The sequence below is a fragment of the Delphinus delphis genome, chromosome 20 (genome assembly GCF_949987515.2).
Source record: "Delphinus delphis chromosome 20, mDelDel1.2, whole genome shotgun sequence".
NCBI lineage: Eukaryota > Metazoa > Chordata > Mammalia > Artiodactyla > Delphinidae > Delphinus > Delphinus delphis.
The window spans coordinates 18,219,657-18,239,673 of record NC_082702.1 but is presented as its reverse complement, the minus strand read 5'-3'; the positions used below and the strand labels follow the sequence as shown (position 1 = coordinate 18,239,673).

The 20,017-nt window shown below is 43.1% G+C and overlaps 1 long non-coding RNA gene across 1 annotated transcript in view; it reads right to left on the bottom strand.

Annotated features, from left to right (window-relative positions):
* LOC132416494 (uncharacterized) overlaps positions 1-20,017 on the bottom strand; it is an 86,030-nt gene that overhangs the window by 62,511 nt on the left and 3,502 nt on the right. The window contains exon 2 of the long non-coding RNA XR_009517614.1: positions 19,286-19,350. This is a non-coding gene — a long non-coding RNA (uncharacterized lncRNA). The remainder of the gene's footprint in view (positions 1-19,285; positions 19,351-20,017) is intronic.

Sequence of the window (20,017 nt, the reverse complement as noted above, 5' to 3'; positions counted from 1 at the left end):
TACACAGCCCTTGGACCTGGGTCATCCTCTGACTTACTTTGGGTAGTAGAATGTGTGAGAGTGATTTTGTGTGAATTCCTAAGCATGGCAATTTCAATTTTTTCTCTCTTGGAATGCTGCCTCCATACTGCCACTTAAGGAAACTTCTAGCCCACTGAGGATGAGAGACCATGTGCAGGAGAACCCAGGGGCCAGCACTAACTGCTGGACACCTAAGTGGCGTCTCCTGGACCTTCCAGCCCAGCTGACCCGCCCCCATAACTGATCCCAAGTGAGATGAGCAGAGTAACCCCAGACAACCTAAAAAAACCATAAGATACAATAAAGTGTTGACATTTTGAGCCATAAATTTTAGGGTGATTTGTTATGCAGCCATAGATAGTAAATGATAACTTACTGTTTATCATAAATCATGGAATTTTGAACTCATCATAAATAAATGAAGCAATTCTAGTGGACTATGCTGTTTTGGCCAGTAACCCAAGTTGGTCCAATCAGTGAATCCCAGCACTTTTCTGGACACTTCCCTGGCACTTGGCTCCAGCTGGGGGCAAGTAGGCTGCAGCAGGTCCAGCCTTCCAAAGTTCATCACAGAGAACCAGCCTCTCCTTCGGCATAAGTCTCACCTTTCCTCCTTGGCTCCAGGTGGGTCCCTGTGGCCAGTAGATTAAGACCTGCTGATTTGCTCAACCCTGAACGCTCGGTGCCCCTGGAGTTGAGAGTGGAGTTCTTAGCACACGAAATGTGCTCAGTACTCATCAAGTATTATTATCTATATTGTTATTATTACCTGGAAAATACATTGCTGGTTTTCTAGGAAACAAAGAGGCACTCTTCAACTTGTCCCTGACTTTCACCCCCTCTGGGGACTGGGACACAGGACTTATGCCAAAAGGTGTGGAGTGGGGGGTTGGGGGGGTCATCATTCCTGCTAAAATAATGATTTTATTTATTTTAGCAGATTTTTTTTTTTTTTTTTTTGGTTTAACCCATCTTCCCCCACCCCCCTGTGGTGGTAAGAGTATGTGCCCTGAGTTTAGAGCAAGCAGCAAAGAAACATTTTTTCTTTTGAAAGTATGTTTATGTCGCTGTCAAGCAGCCCAATAATACTGTCTCCCTCCAGGCTTTCTCCCTGCCGGGATCTCCTTACAGACAAGCCTGCACCCCAGATGCCTGCGGGCCCTTCAAGAACTCTGCAGCCTCCTAGAGCAGGAAGATGCCAGATGCTCCCTGCTTGGGGCAGGGCGACCAGGGTTCGAGGGGGCCGGCTCTGTTCTGACTCTCCCGCCCAGTCTCTGCTTGCCCGATCACCGCAGGAGAAGCCTCGAGAAGACCGGAGGGAGGCCTGCCTCTGAGGGCAACCCAGAAACAAGGGTTTGGCCAGAGGAAAGTTAACTCCAACGTTACAGAGCGACCCTTCGACGTTTCTGTGCGTAGCGGTCCCCAGCCTCTCCTCCCCATCACCGCGGAGAACCGTGGCTGACGCACCCAGGACCGAATCGGGGTGGCGCCCTCAGAGCCCGACCCCCGAGCTTGGTGAGCTGGGGCTCCCGCTGCGGGGAGGGACATTGGCAGAACCCCCTGACTCCCCACGCGGCGTCGGGGAGGACCCATGGTGGAAAACAGCGCGTCACCAGTAGTGTTTTGATTCCAGCCACAGAGCGGGCGTTAGCTGTGGCTCTTTTCCGCGGCCTCGGTCAGCCACTGAACACTTCTGGTTTAACCACTCCGGGGAGTGGAAGGTGTTGCCGAAAACCCAGTGTGGTTTCTACAGCGCCAGCGTCTCTGTCGCAAAATTAATCCCATAAGTGGCTGGTAAAGGGCACGTTTCCCAGGTAAGTGGCGCCGGCGCGTGCGGTGACCGCGCAACGAGAGGGCGCCCTCTCACTTCCAGTCCCCGCGCTGCAGCCCATCCCCACCGCCTCGGACACCTGGCCAGCGGTCTCAGCCCCTCCCCTCTTCCAGAGCTTGCCAGGGTCCTAGACTGTGGCAAGGAGACTGCCCAAATGCGCTGGGCAGGGTCCAGGCAAGACCAGGCACTGGCTTGCCTGACCAGCGCAGCTGCCATGTGACTGCCGCGGCCGGGGATCCTCGCCACAGACGGAAACGGTGACCCCCAGTGGGTTCTGTAGCCTGGCACGTTCTGGGCTCTTCTGTCCAGTGCCCGAAAGGCAGGAGCGCTAAGGATCTGAGACCTCTCCTCTCATCCTGCCCTTGCTTCCCTACCCGAAGGGGCTGGCAAGAAAAGGGAAGACCAGAGAGGGGTCTCCAGACAGAGGCAGGCAGTGGGAAAGACGGCGGGTGCAGGGGGCTGTAACCCTCGCACCCCACCCCCTCCCAAGCCTTGGCTGCCTAGCCCACCTCCTCCCTGCCTTGGGGCCCTGGAGAGAAGGGCAGGGGGAAGGGGAACTGCACCAGAGGTCACCACTGCAGGGTGACACCCTTCCAAACTGATAGTCCTTGATTTTCAAAAAAAATATAGAAATAAGTTTATACACATTTCCAAAGTACACAACTTCTTTGGAGGCTTATTATACCCATGAAAATATAGGTTATAAACACAGTAACTCGGTAGCTCCCTGGTGGTCTAGCGATGAGGACTTGGCACCTTCACTACCATGGCCCAAGTTCAATCCCTGGTCTGGGGACTGACATCCCATAAGCCATTTGGCACAGCCAAGAAAGAAAAAAGAAAAAAAAAATAGAGTACCATTTGCTTCCAGTGAAGCAGGCCCAGAATCCCAGCTGAGTGTAAGCTGGCCTCGCCTACAGCTGTGCACCTGTAGGTGTCGTGCTGCCTGTACTGAATGTCAAAGACACCCCTTAGATCAGTCGGCAAGAAGAGGGCTTTCCATTTCTACCCCCGGCTACCGTTCACCTCGGCAGGAGCAACACTCTTGGGTAACTCGCCCTGATGGAATGGCAGCCTTGCAGGTCACTTCCAGGCAGCCTATCCCAGAGGTGATGACCAAATTAAGATGCTGGAATCACACCGTGTGTGTTGAAAAGAGAAAAGAGAGCTTGGAGCAAAGGGAATGAGATGGGGCAGCTCAGCACACTTGGAATAGGGTGCAGAGGTGGTTGGAAGGACCTCGCTGCCTGAGTCCTGGATTAGGCAACGCTGACATGACCCACTTCACAAGTGGCATCAGCCTTCCCCACTGATGAGAACCAGAGTCGAGGATGAGCAAGCCGGTAGACGGTAGGTGCCTGGGGCATGCACACACTCGCTCTATCAAGAGCTACAGGGGCAAGGATGCCTGGCCTAGAACATACATAGCTGGCCGACAAGCCTCTGAGCACCGTGCCTTTTACCTGCACATCTTGGGCAGGGGACTCGTGACGCCGGAATGAATGTCACCAATAAAGAAGGATGATGCTTCCAACACAAAGCACAGAAGATAATTGAACACGTGTTGCCTGACACCAAAGAGGGACTTTGCCCTTGAAAAGACAATTCGTGTGCATGGAAAAGAAACACAATGCCTGGAACCACATTGTCTGGATCCAGGTCTCACTCTGCGACTGAATGAACCCTGTGTTTTGTGGGTGGATTGTTTAAAACTTTTTTTAAAAATTCACTTATTTTTGGCTGCATTGGGTCTTCATTGCTGTGCACAGGCTTTTCTCTAGTAGCATCAAGCAGGGTCTTCGTTGCAGTGCGTGGGCTTCTCATTGCAGTGGCTTCCCTTTGTTGCAGAGCATGGGCTCTAGGCACATGGGCTTCAGTAGTTGTGGCACATGGGCTCAGTAGTTGTGGCTCAAGGGCTCTAGAGTACACGTTCAGTAGTTGTGGCACATGGGCTTAGTTGCTCCGCGGCATGTGGGATCTTCCCGGACCAGGGGTCAAACCTGTGTCCCCTGCACTGGCAGGAGGATTCTTAACCACTGCACCACCAGGGAAGTCCAGGTGGATTATTTAAAGATGCCAGGTTTCTGCTGTGGGCTGTACCTGAACTAGAAGATGCATTTGAGTCAAAGAATTGAATAAGTGGAAGGAGTGGATTGTAAGGGATATTGCTGTATTGAGAATACTCAGGTTTTTTTTTTTCTATTAACTAATTTTATATTATTTTTTTAATCTTTTTTTTTTTTTGCCACACTGCACGGCTTGTGGGACCTTAGTTCCCCAGCCAGGGATTGAACCCACACCCTCGGCAGTGACAGCGTGGAGTCCTAACCACTGGACTTCCAGGGAATGCCCAAGAATGCTCAGTTCTGGTGTATAGAATGAAAGACGCAATGAGTAGAGCAGTAGGAAAACTCCTAAAATGTGTCTGTAGATTAGGAACGTGTAAGATATGGGAGAGAAGAACAGAACCTATGTCTGGTGAGCATAGACGGAAAGGATGGAACAAATCAATGTTATCAGTTGGTGAACATTTGGGTGGTTTTCAGAACTCACTTTTTAAAAACGTGCAGAGACTTGAACAGACACTTCATTGAAGAAAATATACGAATGGTCCATAAGCACAATAAAAGGTACTCAATATCGTTAGTCATTAGGGAAATTCAAATTAAAGTCACAATGTGATACCTCTAAACATCTACTCAAATGGTTAAAATTTAAAACACCAAGTGTTAGTGAGGCTATCAACCAAATGGAGCTGTCAACATGCCACTGGGGATCATTAGAGAAACGCAAATCAAAACTACAATGAGGTACCCCCTCACACCAGTCAGAATAGCCATTATTAAAAAGTCTACGAATAATAAATGCTGGAGAGGGTGTGGAGAAAAGGGAACCCTCCTACACTGTTGGTGGGAATGTAAGTTGGTACAGCCACTATGGAAAACAGTATGGAGGTTCCTTAACAAACTAAAAATAGAGCTACCATATGACCCAACAATCCCACTCCTGGGCATATACCTGGAGAAAACCATAATTCAAAAAGATACATGCACACCAGTGTTCATTGCAGTATTATTTCTAATAGCCATGGAAGCAACCTAAATGTCCATCAACGGATGAATGGATAAAGATGTGGTATATATACACAGTGGAATATTACTCAGCCATAAAAAAGAATGAAATGCCTTTTGCAGCAACATGGATGAACCTAAAGATTATCATACTAAGTGAAGTAAGTCAGACAGAGAATGACAAATATCATATGATATTACTTATATGGGGAATCTAAAAAAAAGATACAAATGAAATTATTTTTAATATCTTTATTGAAGTATAATTGCTTTACAATGTTGTGTTAGTTTCTGCTGTACAACAAAGTGAAACTGCTGTATGTATACACATGTCCCCATATCCCCTCCCTCTTGAGCCTCCTTCCCAACCTCCCTATCCCACCCCCCTTAGGTTGCCACAAAGCACCGAGTTGATCTCCCTGTGCTATGCAGCAGCTTCCCACTAGCCATCCATCTTATATTTGGTAGTGTATATATGTCAGTGCTACACTCTCACTTCATCCCAGCTTCCCCTCCCCTCCCCTGCAAGTGTCCTCAAGTCCGTTCTCTACATCTGAGTCTTTATTCCTGCCCTGCCACTAGGTTCATCAGTACCATTTTTTTAGATTCCATATATGTGCATTAGCGTACAGTATTTGTTTTTCTCTTTCTGACTTACTTCACTCTGTATGACAGACTCTAGGCTCGTCCATCTCATTACAAATAACTCAATTTTTTCCCTTTTTATGGCTGAGTAATATTCCATTGCATATATGTGCCACATCTTCTTTATCCATTCATCTGTTGATGGACATTTAGGTTGCTTCCATGTACTGCCTATTGTCAAATGAACGTATTTACAAAAGAGAAACAGACCCACAGACATAGAAAACAAATTTATGGTTACCAAAGGGGAAAGTGGGGGAGGGATTAATTAGGAATTTGGGATTAACAGATACACACTACTATATATATTGAATAAAATAGATAAATAACAAGGAACTACTGTATAGCCCAGGGAACTATATTCAATAGCTTGTATTAACTTATAATGGAAAGGAATCTGAAAAAGAATATATATAAGTAAATCACTTTGCTGTACATCTGAAACATTGTAAATCAATTATACTTTAATAAAAAGAAGTGAGTAGTGTGTATAGCTGTTACACTACAACTAGCACAAAAAATGAAGACAATATTCTTCTGGCATTCAAAACTATAATCTAACTCAGCAAAGAAGTTGTTTATGTCTTTAACAAACAAGTGATGTTCCAAAATATGTCTTGTTTCACTTTTGTCTTACTCCTTAAAGTAAATGAAACTAGCAACCGACAGGTCAGAACTACACTAGTTAATTGCAAACTTTGGTTGGCTACAGATACAAGACTCTGGAAAAATCAGTGAAAACATTTTGTGATAATCAGTTGACTGTATGGGATTTACGATAAAAAAATACATTTTATTATTACTTATAAATTAGTAATAAACATCCTTTATATCAGCAAAATTCATAATACTTTTAAAATAATACTTTTAATATGTTAAGTTATTAATATGCTAAATAAATAGATGTTAAATATATAACTTTTTCCAGAGAGCCTGCTGTTAAATATTTACCAGTATACTACTGGGCACAAGGGAATACTTTGGATGATGGAAATTATCTATATATTGATTGGAGATATGGTTTCATGGTGTACACATTTGTCAAAACTCATTAAACCATATACTTAAAATGTGTGCATTTTATGCTATGCAAATTGTACCTCAATAAATTTGATTTTTAGAAAAACAATATAAAATTGAAGACTTTGACTGATAAGCTAATGAAGACCTCAGTGAATTCCATAGTGGCTGGGCCTTGAAGAAACATTTGGGGGTCATAGCACAGTTTGTTCAGTTTTTTTTTAACTTTAAGCCCAGAGAACACAAAAGTCAAGAACGTCCTCTGACCACCCCCGCCAGTCCCACGGCCTGCACACAGCTGCAACCCCGGGTCCTCCATCCTGAGCCAGTACACCTTTCTCTGTCATCCTCTGAAAATATCCAAGAACTCACTCGTCTATTAAAATAACGTCTGAGATGAACTGCTTTGCAGTAATTATCAGCCAAGAGTAAAGGAAATGTGTTCTGCGCTTTTCAAAGCCTCTTTTATCTGAGTCTTTGATGAATTCCCCTGGAGCAGCCCTTCAGTCCCAGCCCTTTGCACAGGAGGTGAGCAGGAATGACCCCATTCACATGGAGGCACATGTCGGCCACTGCACAGAGAGGAAAGCCAAGTCCAGAAGTTAGGAGGGAAAAATCATAGATCAGCATGCTCTGTCTTCACGAAGCTAAATGTTCACAGTGTTTGGAAACAGCCTGTCAGCCCACTGAAACTTTCATTTTTCGTCCAGATAGATATTGCAGTCCCATAACCCTCTGTCATACACGTATGTATGTATATGATCACATACATATATACATAAACATATATATGCTATATATCATATATGCAAGGTTTTATACCAAGATAAATTCTTGTTGTAAAAAAAAGACAAATTGATTTTTGCCTATTTGTGAATTAAAATCCTAGCATCAGTCTTCTCTTCAGCAGCCCTCGCGGAATAACTTGCTGTTTAATATCAGTTAATCCATCAGCAGGTATACATAGAATAGTGACTACATGTTTATGACGGCTTCCTGGAAAGATGGGCATTTATTGCTTTGTGTCTCTTTAATTGACCTGGGTAATCCCAGCTCACTGTTTCCATCATATTCCTCTTCTAGACCCAGCAGAGGAAGTATGTGCCTTGAAATCATCACTTTATTGCTATTAATACATACTAGCCAGGACTATTTTGTTTGATATATTTTAATAACCAGTTGATCTTTGGATTTTCACTCTGAAATGATTCTATCACAAAGAGAATCTTTTTTTTAATTAATTATTTTTGTCTGCGTTGGGTCTTCGTTGCTGAGTGCGTGCTCTCTCTAGTTGCGGCAAGCGGGGGGCTACTCTTGGTTGTGGTGCACGGGCTTCTCATTGCGGTGGCTTCTCTTGTTGCGGAGCACAGGCTCTAGGCACGTGGGCTCAGTAGTTGTGGCGCACAGGCTTAGTTGTTCCGCGGCATGTGGGATCTTCCCGGACCGGGGCTCGAACCCGTGTCCCCTGCATTGGCAGGCGGATTCTTAACCACTGCACCACCAGGGAAGTCCACAAAGAGAATCTTTACATGTTTAATTAATAATAACTTAATTAATAAAGCTTATATTAATTGTAAACTTTGGTGATTTTACAAGAGTAGTTAATTGTAGTTAATGCACAATTATTTAAGGAATAAGGGATCAATTTCTCATGAATGAAATCATGTTGACACAACCCCAGGAGGAAACAGATGTGAGAGAGTCACAGAGAAGACAGTTCAGCCCCAGAAGTTACCCTGCTCTGTAGCATCCCACAGGAGAGATGTAGGGCCCCTGGCACAGAGTTTTGCTGCTCCTTACTATTCAAAATCAGTCCTTGGACATACCCGGCAGTCCAGTGGTTAAGACTCCAAGCTCCCAATGCAGGGGCCCGGGTTTGATCCATGGTCGGGAAACTAGAACCTGCATTCATGCCTCAACTAAGAGTTTGCATGCCTCAACTAAGAGTACGCATGCCACAACTAAAGATCCCACATGCCGCAACTAAGAGCCGGCATGGCCAAATAAATAAATAAATAAATTTTAAAAAAAGATGAAGAAAAGCAAAATGAGGACTGAATGTCCCCCAGAGCCTGGGTAGACGCAGCAGAGTGAAAGCCCCTCCCCCAAAGAACAACACATAGGAAGTCCTAGAGAGAAAAATCACTGTGACTGAGGAAAGGGAGCCCCTAACCCTGCTCCCCCGCATTCTCAGCAAACTCCCCAAACCCCGCTGATGTGTCTGCACCTGAAGGAAGCAGACTGAGGAGAAATGAGGCTGAGGGACTTTGGGGTAAGTGCACAGTAAGGCTGCCCTTTGGCAGAAGCTCCCACCAGGTCGGGGAGGGGCTGGCTGAGTGTCTTTTCTTTCTTCTCTTGAGAAAGGTTCAAGGGAGTCTTCTGGGCCTCCTATGGAACCGGTGCATTAGTTTGCTAGAGCTGCTGCAACAAGAGTACAGAAATTTATCCTCTCACAGTTCTGAAAGCTAGAAGTCTGAATTCAAGGTGTCAACAGGGTTGGTTTCTTCTGCGGCCTCTCTCCTTGGCTTGTAGGTGGTCATCGTCTCCGAGCGTCTCCACGTGGTCTCCCTCTGTGTGTATCTGTGTCCTAATCTCTTCTTACAAGGACATCATTCATATTGGATTGGGGCCCATCCTAATGACTTCATTCAACCTTAATCACCTCTTTAAAGGCCCCATCTCCAAATATAGTCACATTCTGAGGTACTGGGAGTTAGGATTTCAATATAGGAATTTCTGGAGGACACAACTCAGCTCATAACAGCCAGGAATATATCTGTGGAAGCTATGGAGGCAAGGGTGGGTCCTGGAAGGCTGACCAAGAGCAGCCCCAGGACAGAGGGACTGAGGAACTCTGTGTTCCTGAGGGCAGGCACTGCATCTTACCTGCCTTTATTTCCCAAATGCCGAGCACTAGGCTTGGCACTTAGTAGGGTTTCCAAAAAAATGCTTTTTGAATGAGGGGATGAATGAATGAATGAATGAATGAGCATGTTACTAGAAAAGGTATTCCCGTTCTCTGCACCTTTTTTACAAACGGGTGAGAATCTTTCTGGCTTTATTTAAGGACAGGTAAGGGCCCTCTTAATTTCTTCTGAGGTTGGTTCTCTTTGGACCAGGCAGGTGAGGGCTAGGACCAAACTTCATCTTGGCCCCCAACCATTCAGCATCCATCCTCTCTGCACCAAGTCCTCTCCACTCCCCGCCCCCCTCCCTCCCCTCAAGGAGCAGGGCTCAGAACTCAGAGAGCTCCAAAGACCCATGGGCATGTACACAGCCTAGGAGGAAAACATGTATCAGCACAAAGCTACAGAGAAAACAATACAATGTCAGGATTAATACACTCGAGGAGACATAATACATCAACTAGTTTCCATGCCCATATTGTCATTTATTATTTATTTATACATTATCATGATGTGGGATAGGGGTGCATTTCCATTTTTTTCACATGTTTTGTAGTAGGGGATCCAAAAGAAGAAGGCTCTGGGGCCTGGGAAGCTCTTAGACTGGCCCTGTGCCTGTTAGCTTTCCAGCTAGGAGAAGGAGGTCCTAGTCAGGGTAACATGGTGGTACCCTCACCCTGTGGCATGGAGATCATCCTCAGAAAGAAGCTGGCCACAGAAGCTTGAGTGGAACTGCTTCTGAAGTCAGACTCCATGACGGGTTTTAGGTGAAAAACTGTTTTCTAAATGTTTCCTGTTGGTCCCCCTTTCCCACCAGGCATAGATGACAGCTGTCATCATAAAGGATACAGGACCTGAGGGGTTTTTTTCCTCCTAAGAGTGGTTTCAGAACTTGGTCAGTTGCTTTGGGAGGGAAATGAGGCAAAAGGCGAACATGTTTCTTTTTCCCAGAAAGAGCACAGTGTGAGGAACAATGATGGTGTGGCTTAGCTCCAAGAGTAACCCTTGTGGGTTGTGACATCTGACATTGTGCCTTTAACAGTGAGCTGGAAAGGATTTTGAAAAAATGCCATTCTGTGCACTGTGGGCAACTGCACGTACAGTAGGTCTGCTCTGAGCAGAGAAGCATCAATATCTATTACTTAGAAACAGATGAGAAGGCGAATCAGCAGCTGCTAGACCATCAGATGAACTGCGCTCTGTTGTGTTTCAAGCCTAACTTTCCTTCTGCCTCTTACATCCCGTAATTGTCAGTGAGCTCCGTGGTACCCTTCCATGACATAACTGATCAACTGCAGGATCATGGCTAATAAACTGATACAAAAGAGCTTATTAAGACATACTTTTAAGTGTGAGATAATATGTGATTCAACACGCGGCACAAACAGCTCAGAAGCCCAAGCTCGCCGCCAAGCTTACTGTGGCTTTCTCCCAGGGAATCACGGCATATGGTACCATAATAGAGCAGGAATTTACAGCAACGGAGATGTATGAGGGAGATTAAAGCTTCATCTGTAAGGACATACTGCGTGGCAAAAAACACCGTTATTGTATTTCCTGCTTTGTATTCTAATGAGAAACTTAATCCCTTTCGGTAGAGTGTGGGCTCCCTCTGCTGCTGGCAGGACATATCAGGACTCTATGCACTAAGGGATCCCTGGGCACCTGAGCAGAGCAGGTGGCCTGTCCTGGGAGGAGAAAGATGGGGCTGAACATTCAGAGGGACAGACTTGTTCTGTAGGCTCTGCCTCTGTGTGACACTGGGACTATCTGTGCCCCTAGTGCAAGTGATGGAAAACACAACGATGACCTGTCCACATCACCTGTGTCCATCCTGAAACAGGTCACAGAAGTGATGCTGAGAGGCAGCCCTCCCCGCTGAGTGGCGACCCTCCCCTCCCTCCCTCTCCTTTCCCTTCTCCGTCTTCTTTTCTCTCTCTCTCTCTCTCTCTCTTTACCTTCCACACAGCCACTGCCAGAAGCTCCTCCAGTTCTCTTTCAGACCCCTCCCAACAGTTTTGCTACTGCTCTGGGTTCTGCCTCGTCCTAGCACGGCCAGCACCTGACTCATGTGGTACCGAGGAGACTGCATCACCCAGAAGGTTTAACACCTTCCGCCCATCAGTAAGCAACTCGTCTCAAGACACCTGGTCACACCCCACTCTCAGCCTCCCACCACCGGTCCAACTTCAAGAGTTGCTTCGTCTCGGCAACAGGATGTTTTAATGTAGTATCCACCCCAAGAGCAGAAACATTTTAGTGCCATAACTTTGATGTGTCCCTTTTGGCCAAATCTAAATAAATAAATAGACCATTAAACTCCAGCTGTTTCTGCTACCAAGATAGGTATGGGAAGAGGATACGGCTTGGGGGTGGGGTGGGGGGGTCATACACCATACTCTTTGAAACTAGGACCACACTTGCTCCTCTCAGAACCATCAACCATCCTAAGCAAAGCAGCTCATTCTCCGATAATCTGGTTATTCGTGTGGTATCTCAAATTCTCTGATTTCTCTCTTTAAGTTCTAACGGCCATAATACTGTACTTTCAGTTAGTCAATAGAGATGCACGTCTGTGTGTCTGCAGACTTCCTGGTGATACTAGCAATCTTTTACCAGGTACACATTAGCTACTGGGTGAGAGGGGTGCGGGCATACTGCTAGATCTCTGGGTTACATATGCTGATATATGATCACCTATTCTCACCTGCAGCCTGCAGAGAAAAACGTTCAATTACATTTCAGATGGCGTCCTCGGGCATACACATATATATTTCATATCGCTAATTTCAACACTCATAGCATTTATTCATTTGTTCATTTAACTCAGAAGCCTCTGCAGTCATCCAGATGAGAGGAGCTTGCCTGGCCAAGGCAGGTGGTAGAAGAGGAGGCGGGGAGGAGCCGGGCCCTGGAGAGGTTTTGAAGACAGACAACAGGATACTCGGGTGAGTTGGATGTGGGGTGAGACAGAAAGCAGGGGGTCAAGGTGACTCCAAGATCTCTGGTGCGCAGTTACGAGGGTGCCTGTTTTTCAATCTGGTTGCAAGGTGGTGCTATTTACTGAGATGGCAAACGATGGAGGGAGACAGGTTCTGAAGGAGAGGTCAGGATTTGTTCGGGGCATGATGCATTTCAGATGCCTGGTCGACATCCTTGTGACGATGTGGGGTGGGCGGGTGGATGTTCTGCGTTGGGTTCCAAGGGAGGGTGGGCTGGAGACAGAACCTGAAATTCACCAGTGGATAGATGGCACTGGATGAGATTGCCAGAGTGTGAGTATAAAAAGCCTGGGGCAGAGTCCTGGGGTAACTTGCAGATAAAGTCAGGAGGAGGGGCGAGCCCCATCCTACAAAGGAAAAGCGAGAGGAAAACCAGGAGATCACGGGGCAAGTATCTCAAGGAGGAGCGAGAGAGCAACATTGCTGCTGATGGATTGAAATTATCTCAGTAACCCTGAACAAGGCAGCTTCAGAAAATCCTAATCGGAACGGTTCAAGAGAAAGTGAGCCATGAAGAAGTGGAGATAGCAAACAGAAACTACTTTTTTCAGTTTTGCTATAAAGGAGAGGAGAAAAATAGGGCTATGGTAGAAGGTAAATTTTATATTATGTCTATTTCATCACAATTAAAAACATGTTTATTTTTAACTGTGATAAAATAGACATAATATAAAATTTACCGTCTTAACCATTTTTAAACGCCCAGTTCAGCCGTGTTAAGCACATTCACATTGTCGTGCAACCAATCTCCAGAATTTATCTTGCCAAACTTGAACCCTGTACCCATGACATAACTCTCCATTCCCTTCTCCTCCCAGACCCTGGAAACCACCATCCTACTTTCTGTCTCTATGAATTTGACTACTCTGGTATATTAATCTGCTAAGGTTGCCATAACAAATTACCACAGGCTGGGTGGCTTAAAAAACAGAAATTTATTTTTTCACAGTCCTGAAGCCTACAAGTCCAAGTTCAAGTACTGATAGTTTTGGTTTCTCCTGAGGTCTCTCTCCTTGGCTTGGAGATGGCCATCTTCTCACTGTGTCCTCACATGGCCTTTTCTCTGTGTGCATGCATCCCTGGTCTCTTCTTATAAAGACACTAGCGATATTGGGCCCCACCCATAATTACCTCTTTAAAGAACCTGTCTCCAAATGCAGCCACATTGGGAGTTAGGGCGTCAACATATGAATTTAGGGTGGACACAATTCAGTCCACAGCATCTAAGTGCTTCATATAAGTAAAATCATACAGTACATGACTTTTTGTAACTGGCCTATTTCACTTAGCATAACAACTTCAAGGTTCATCCATGTTGTAGTACCTGTTCCAATTTCCTTCCTTTTCAAGGCTGAATATATTCCGTTGTATGTCTATACCACATTTTGTTTATCCATTCATTCATCAGTGGGTGAATGGGTTGCTTCCACCTTATGGCTATCGTGAATAATGATGCTATGAACATGGGTGTGCAAATCTCTCTTCAAGACCCTGATTTCAATTCCTTTGAGTATATACCCAAAAATGTATTACTAGATCATATGGTAATTCTATGTTTAATTTTTTGAGGAACCAACATACTACTTTCCATAGCAACTGCACCATTTTACATTCCCAGCAACAGTGAACAAAGGTTCCAATTTTTCCACAATCTCCTCAACACTTGCTATTTTCTGTGTTTTTGATAGTAGTCATCCTAATGGCTGTGAGGTGGTATCTCACTGTGGTTTTGTTTTTTTTAATTGAAGTATAGTTGATTTACAATGTTGCATTAGTTTCAGGTGTACATCAAAGTGATAGATATATATATTATATATATATATGATATATACACATACTTTTTCAGATCCTTTTCCATTATAGGTTATTATAAGATATTGAATATAGTTCCCTGTCACTGTGGTTTTGACTTGCATTTCCTAGTAATTAGTGATGTTGAGCACCTTTTCGTGTGCTTGTTGACCATTTGTGTATCTTCTTTGCAGAAATGTCTATTCAAGTCCTTTGCCCATTTTGAATTGGGTTGTTTGTTTCATTGTTGAATTGTAGGAGTTCTCTATATTCTAGACATCAACCCCTTATCAGATATATCATTTGCAAATATTTTCTCTCATTCTGTAGGTTGCCTTTTCATTGTGTTGATAGTGTCCTGAAAGTTTTAATTTTGATGAAGTCCAATATATCTATTTTTACTTTTGTTGCCTATGCTTTTGGTGTCATATCCAGGAAATCATCACCAAATTCAATATCACTTTTAAAAAATTAAAAATTAAAAAAAATTTTTAAATTATAAAAAGCACTTTGAGATCCTAAGAGAGTACAGAAGACATGTGGCAATGGAACAAGAATTTAAAAGTCCCATTAGGGGACTTCCCTGGTGGCGCAGTGGTTAAGAATCTGCCTGCCAATGCAGGGGACATGGGTTCGAGCCCTGGTCCGGGAAGATCCCACATGCTGTGGAGCCACTAAGCCTGTGCACCACAACTACTGAGCCCAAGTGCCACAACTACTGAAGCCCACGTGCCGAGCCAGTGCTCTGCAACAAGAGAAGCCACTGCTATGAGAAGGTCGCGCACTGCAACGAAGAGTAGCCCCCACTCACCACAACTAGAGAAAGCCGTGAGTAGCAATGAAGACCCAACACAGCCAAAAATAAATACATTAATTAATTAATTTTAAAATAAATAAATAAAAGTCCTATTAATTGAGACAAAGGTTATTTAAACAAAATAGAAAATGCATATCTACTATGAACTCTTACAAGGTAAATATGAGTGCAAAACTGTTATAAAAACAAGGAGAAATCTATAGAAACACAATAGTATGGTAAGAACTTTAAATAATTCTTTAGTCTTTGATAGATCTGGTATATAAAAAAATTAACAGGTATATAGAAGATATAAATAGCTTCATGTTGTGTATGTGTCAAACTTGTCTACAACCAACAAAGGGTACACCTTTCCCAATCCCATAAAGCATTTTAAAAAATCCGTCACAAATAATGCAATGAAAAACTCTCAGGAATTTTATACAAGCCTACATTCTCTGATTCCAGTGCAATTTTTTTTTTAATTCAAGTGTTAAAAGTTTTTAGAATTCAAACACTTGAAATTTTACAGTCTTCTGGTGGTTCATTGTACTGTTCAACAGACATTTCCAGCTTTCCATTTTCTAGGCACAGGGTAGGATTGTACTTCTTCACCCCCTTTGATGTTAAGAATAGTCAAATGATTTTCTTTGGCCAATGAAATATGAAGAGAAATGATGGGTATCATTTCTGGGTGGAAACTTAAAGGGACAGTGCATGATTCACTAGGTTATCTCTGCCATGGCAACTGGTAACAGCAAGATGGCAGCTGCTCTGTTAGCTTGGGTCTCAGAGTGGGGAGACCTGGAGCAAAGCCACCAGCCAACCTCGGTGAGCAAGAAATAAACTTTTGCTATTTTAAGCCATTAATATTTTGAGAGTTTTGTTATACAGCATAGCCTAGCCCATCCTGACTGATACAAGCCTCCTAAATAACTTCTCAGCTAAAAAGATCAAAACTGCAAGTTGGAGACAAGAAAATAAGTGCTATTTTCAAAATGATGGGCTGGCCACTCAGTTTTTCTCTTCTTCCCCCTAAGACCCTACAAAAATGATAGTAACGGACTAAAATAGGAATAAATCCACAATGACAAAGAGAACAGGAAGTTGTCTATCAGTGGAAGAAAGTTTTAAAAAAAATTGTGAGACTGTGTCGAGCTGATACAGAAGTAATGACAGATGACACACCGCAGAGAAGGTTGCCGATCTTCCCTACAGAATTCCAGAGAGGCATAAGACAGAGTACGCAAGTGAGACCGGGCCAAAAACACTGGGATTACTCCAAAGGCTCTGTCTTAAACAGTCCAGTCCTTAGCTCCTCCCCTCGTTCAGAATGCAGGGCCTCCAAAGATCAACTCTCCAAGTGAAACACCTGAGAGTTCTTCCATTAAATAACAAAGAAGAAAAGGGAGGAGGAGGAAGAGGAGGAGAAAGAAGGAAGAAGGAAGGAGAGAAGGAAGGGAGGGAGGGAGGGAGGAAGAAGGAGGGAAGGGAGGGAAAGAAAGAGAGACAGAAATTTGTATTCATTTGCTAAGGGCTGCCTTAAAAAAGTACCACAAACAGGAAAAAAACAACCTCAAAGGAAAGAGAACTAATTCAGGAAATAGAAGAGAATTAAAAATTTTTTCTAATTATAATCATAACTATATTCAGGAAGTTATTGCATTCAAAATCATAAACAAGATACTAAGTAAACAGCACAATCAGAGAACAAGAAAGGGCTCTTACAGAATGAAAATATCATGCTGAAATAAATTGAAGGCCCAGAAGATAAAACAGAAGAAATCTTCCAGAAAGCAGAGCAAAAAGACCATGCGATGGGAGACATGAAAGAAATGAGACTCAGAAGACCTTTCCAGGAGGCCCAGTTTTACAGGCATTCCAGATAAAGAAAGATAGAAATCAGAGGGGAAACATTATCAAATGAGCAATACAACAATATCTCCAAAAGGTTAAAGTTACACGTTTTCAGATTGAAAGTACCTACAGAGCAAACAGCACAAGGTCTTTTAAAAGACCCACATGTCTGCAAAATTTTAGAACACTGGGAAAAAAAGAAAATACTCTAAAAGCTTCCGCAAGGAAAAAAATACCACTTATGCAGGAACAAATTTCAGATTTTTTAATCACCAACACCAAATGTTAGAAAACAGATGATATACCTTCAAAGAGATTGACTACTAAACACAACTGAATCATGGATTGACAAGAAAACAAACAGCTGTGGAGAAGTTTATTTGAACAATTAGAGAGAGACAAAAGTGGGTTGTATATCAGTTAGATGATATTATTTTATTTACATTACTTTATTGAGTGCAATAACTGTAGTGTAGTTATGCATGAGAATGTCTTTGTTCTTAGGATATATATACTTGGGGTGAAGTGACATGATATCTGAAAGTTACATTAAATGGTTCAGAAAAACTGTGCATGTGTATGTGCATTTGTGTGTGTGTGTGTGTGTGTGTGTGTGTATGCATGCATGCACACCACATGTGTGTAGACAGAAAGATATACCAAATATGGCAAAATCTTAATGATTAGTGGATCTATGTGAAGGACATATAGGTGTTCTTTTCACTATTCCTTCCATTTTTTTATAGATTTGATATTTTTCAAAATGAAAAGTAAGGAATTTAAGAAATCTAACTGATACACAACAAAGCTGTAAGGGAAAATAGCAAATAATTTTTAAATTTCTTAATTTAAAATAATTCAGAGGGAAAATTCTTTTTTCTAGAAGTTTGTAATTAACCAAAGAATTAAAGTATAAGATTAAATATTCAGACAGACATGCAAGAACATAGAAATTTTACCTACTAGCTCTTTTTCTTAGAAAACTACTTGAAGATGTGCTTCAAAAAGATGAGGGGTTAAACCAGGAAAGAAAACAGGGAGTCCAAAACACAGGATACAACCTAAAACAGCAACAAAGGGAAATCCACAATGACAGGAATGCAACAGGCCTAGAGAGGAACCTGTCCAGATTAAAGAGCGAGGAGGAAGACAGGTATCTGATAAGAAAAGTGGAGCTGTCAGAATACATGATATGATGGAGAGTTTAGAAATGTTCAGTTTTCTTTGATAAAGAAAAACAAGGCACCCCAATTTCATTGCAGCATTATACACAAGAGCCAGGTCATGGAAACAACCTGAGTGTCCATCAGTGGATGAATGGATAAAGAAAATGAGGCATATGTATACAACAGAGTATCAGGCAGCCATAAAAAAGAAGGAAATCCTGCCATTTGCGACAACATGGATGGACCTAGAGGGTATTATGCTCCGCGAAATAAGTCAGACAGGGAAAGACAAATACCATATGATTTCACTTATGTGTGGAATCTAAAACAAAACAAGTGAACTGAAAAGCAGTTATAGATAAAACCGAAACAGAGTCACAGATACAGAGAACAAACAAGTGGTTGCCAGAGGAGAGCTGGGGTGGAGACAGGAGTGAAATGGGTTGAGGGAGATCAAGAGGTACAAACTTCCAGGTACAAAATAAATGAGTCCCAGGACAAAATGTACTGCATAGGGCATATCGTCCATAATAATGTAATATCTTTGTATGGTGGCAGACGGTAACTAGACTTATCATGGTGATCATTTTGTAACGTATAGAAATGTTGAATCTGCACCAGGCACTAACATAGTGCTGTGGGTCAATTATACTTCAAACAAACAAACCCGTAGAAAAAGAGATCAGATTTGTGGTTACCAGAGGCAGGGGGAAGGGGGTTTGAGGGGAGGAGGAATTGGATGAAGGTGGTCAGAAGTTAGAGACTGCCAGTTATAAGGTAAAGAAGTCCTAGGGATGTAATGTACAACATGATTCATATAATTATATTATACTTTGCTTTATGTTACGTATGTAAATCGTTAAGAGAGTAAATCCTGAGTTCTCATCACAAGGAAAAAATATATTTTCTTTTATTCCTTTTTCTTTTTTTTGTATCTATAGGAGATGATGGATGTTCTAAACTTACTGTGGTAATCATTTCACGATATATCTAAGTCAAATCATTATGCTGTTCACCTTAAACTTATACAGGGCTGTAGGTCAATTATATCTCAATGAAAAGGAAGGAAAGAAAGACTGAATTATGATTACAGATTGGAATATGAATAAGATGTAGCACAGATAATAAGAAGCACAGATAATAGAAGCTGAGAATGTAGAAAAAAGGATGCAAACTTACTGGAAGGTTAGAGATGCTGGCATCTTCATCTTTTAAAGCTGGGAGTCAAGAGACACTGTCTATACCTGATGGAATAAGAAAGAGAAGGTGTAAGTGTGTTGCTTAAACAATATACAACTTTGGAACTGAAAATAGTAATATGTGTATTAGGAAACTAAGGAAGAAAAGTAGGAGTTGTGGAGTGTGTCAAATCCCTATCCATCAGGGGATTAGAAAATGTCTAAACTATATAAATGAAGACATCATAGCATAGGTATGTTATTTAAATACATAGCTTCTTGGGGCTTCCCTGGTGGCACAGCGGTTTAGAATCCACCTGCCAATGCAGGGGACACGAGTTCAAGCCCTGGTCTGGGAAGATCCCACATGCCACGGAGCAAATAAGCCACCCGTGTGCCACAACTACTGAGCCCACATGCCACAACTACTGAAGCCTGCGCGCCTAGAGCCCATGCTCCTCAACAAGAGAAGCCACCACAATGAGAAGCCTGCGCACCGCAACGAAGAGTAGCCCCTGCTCGACGCAACTAGAGAAAGCCGTGCGCAGCAACAAAGACCCAACGCAGCCAAAAATAAATAAATAAAAATTTTAAAAATAAATAAGTAGCCTCTTAACTCATTTCCTGATGCTGCATTTGCCTTCTCCTCACACACGCAGTTTACAGTCCACCCTCAATGGCTCTCTTGTAGTTCCTTAAACGTTTCAGGCAGGCTCCTACTTCAGGGTCCTTC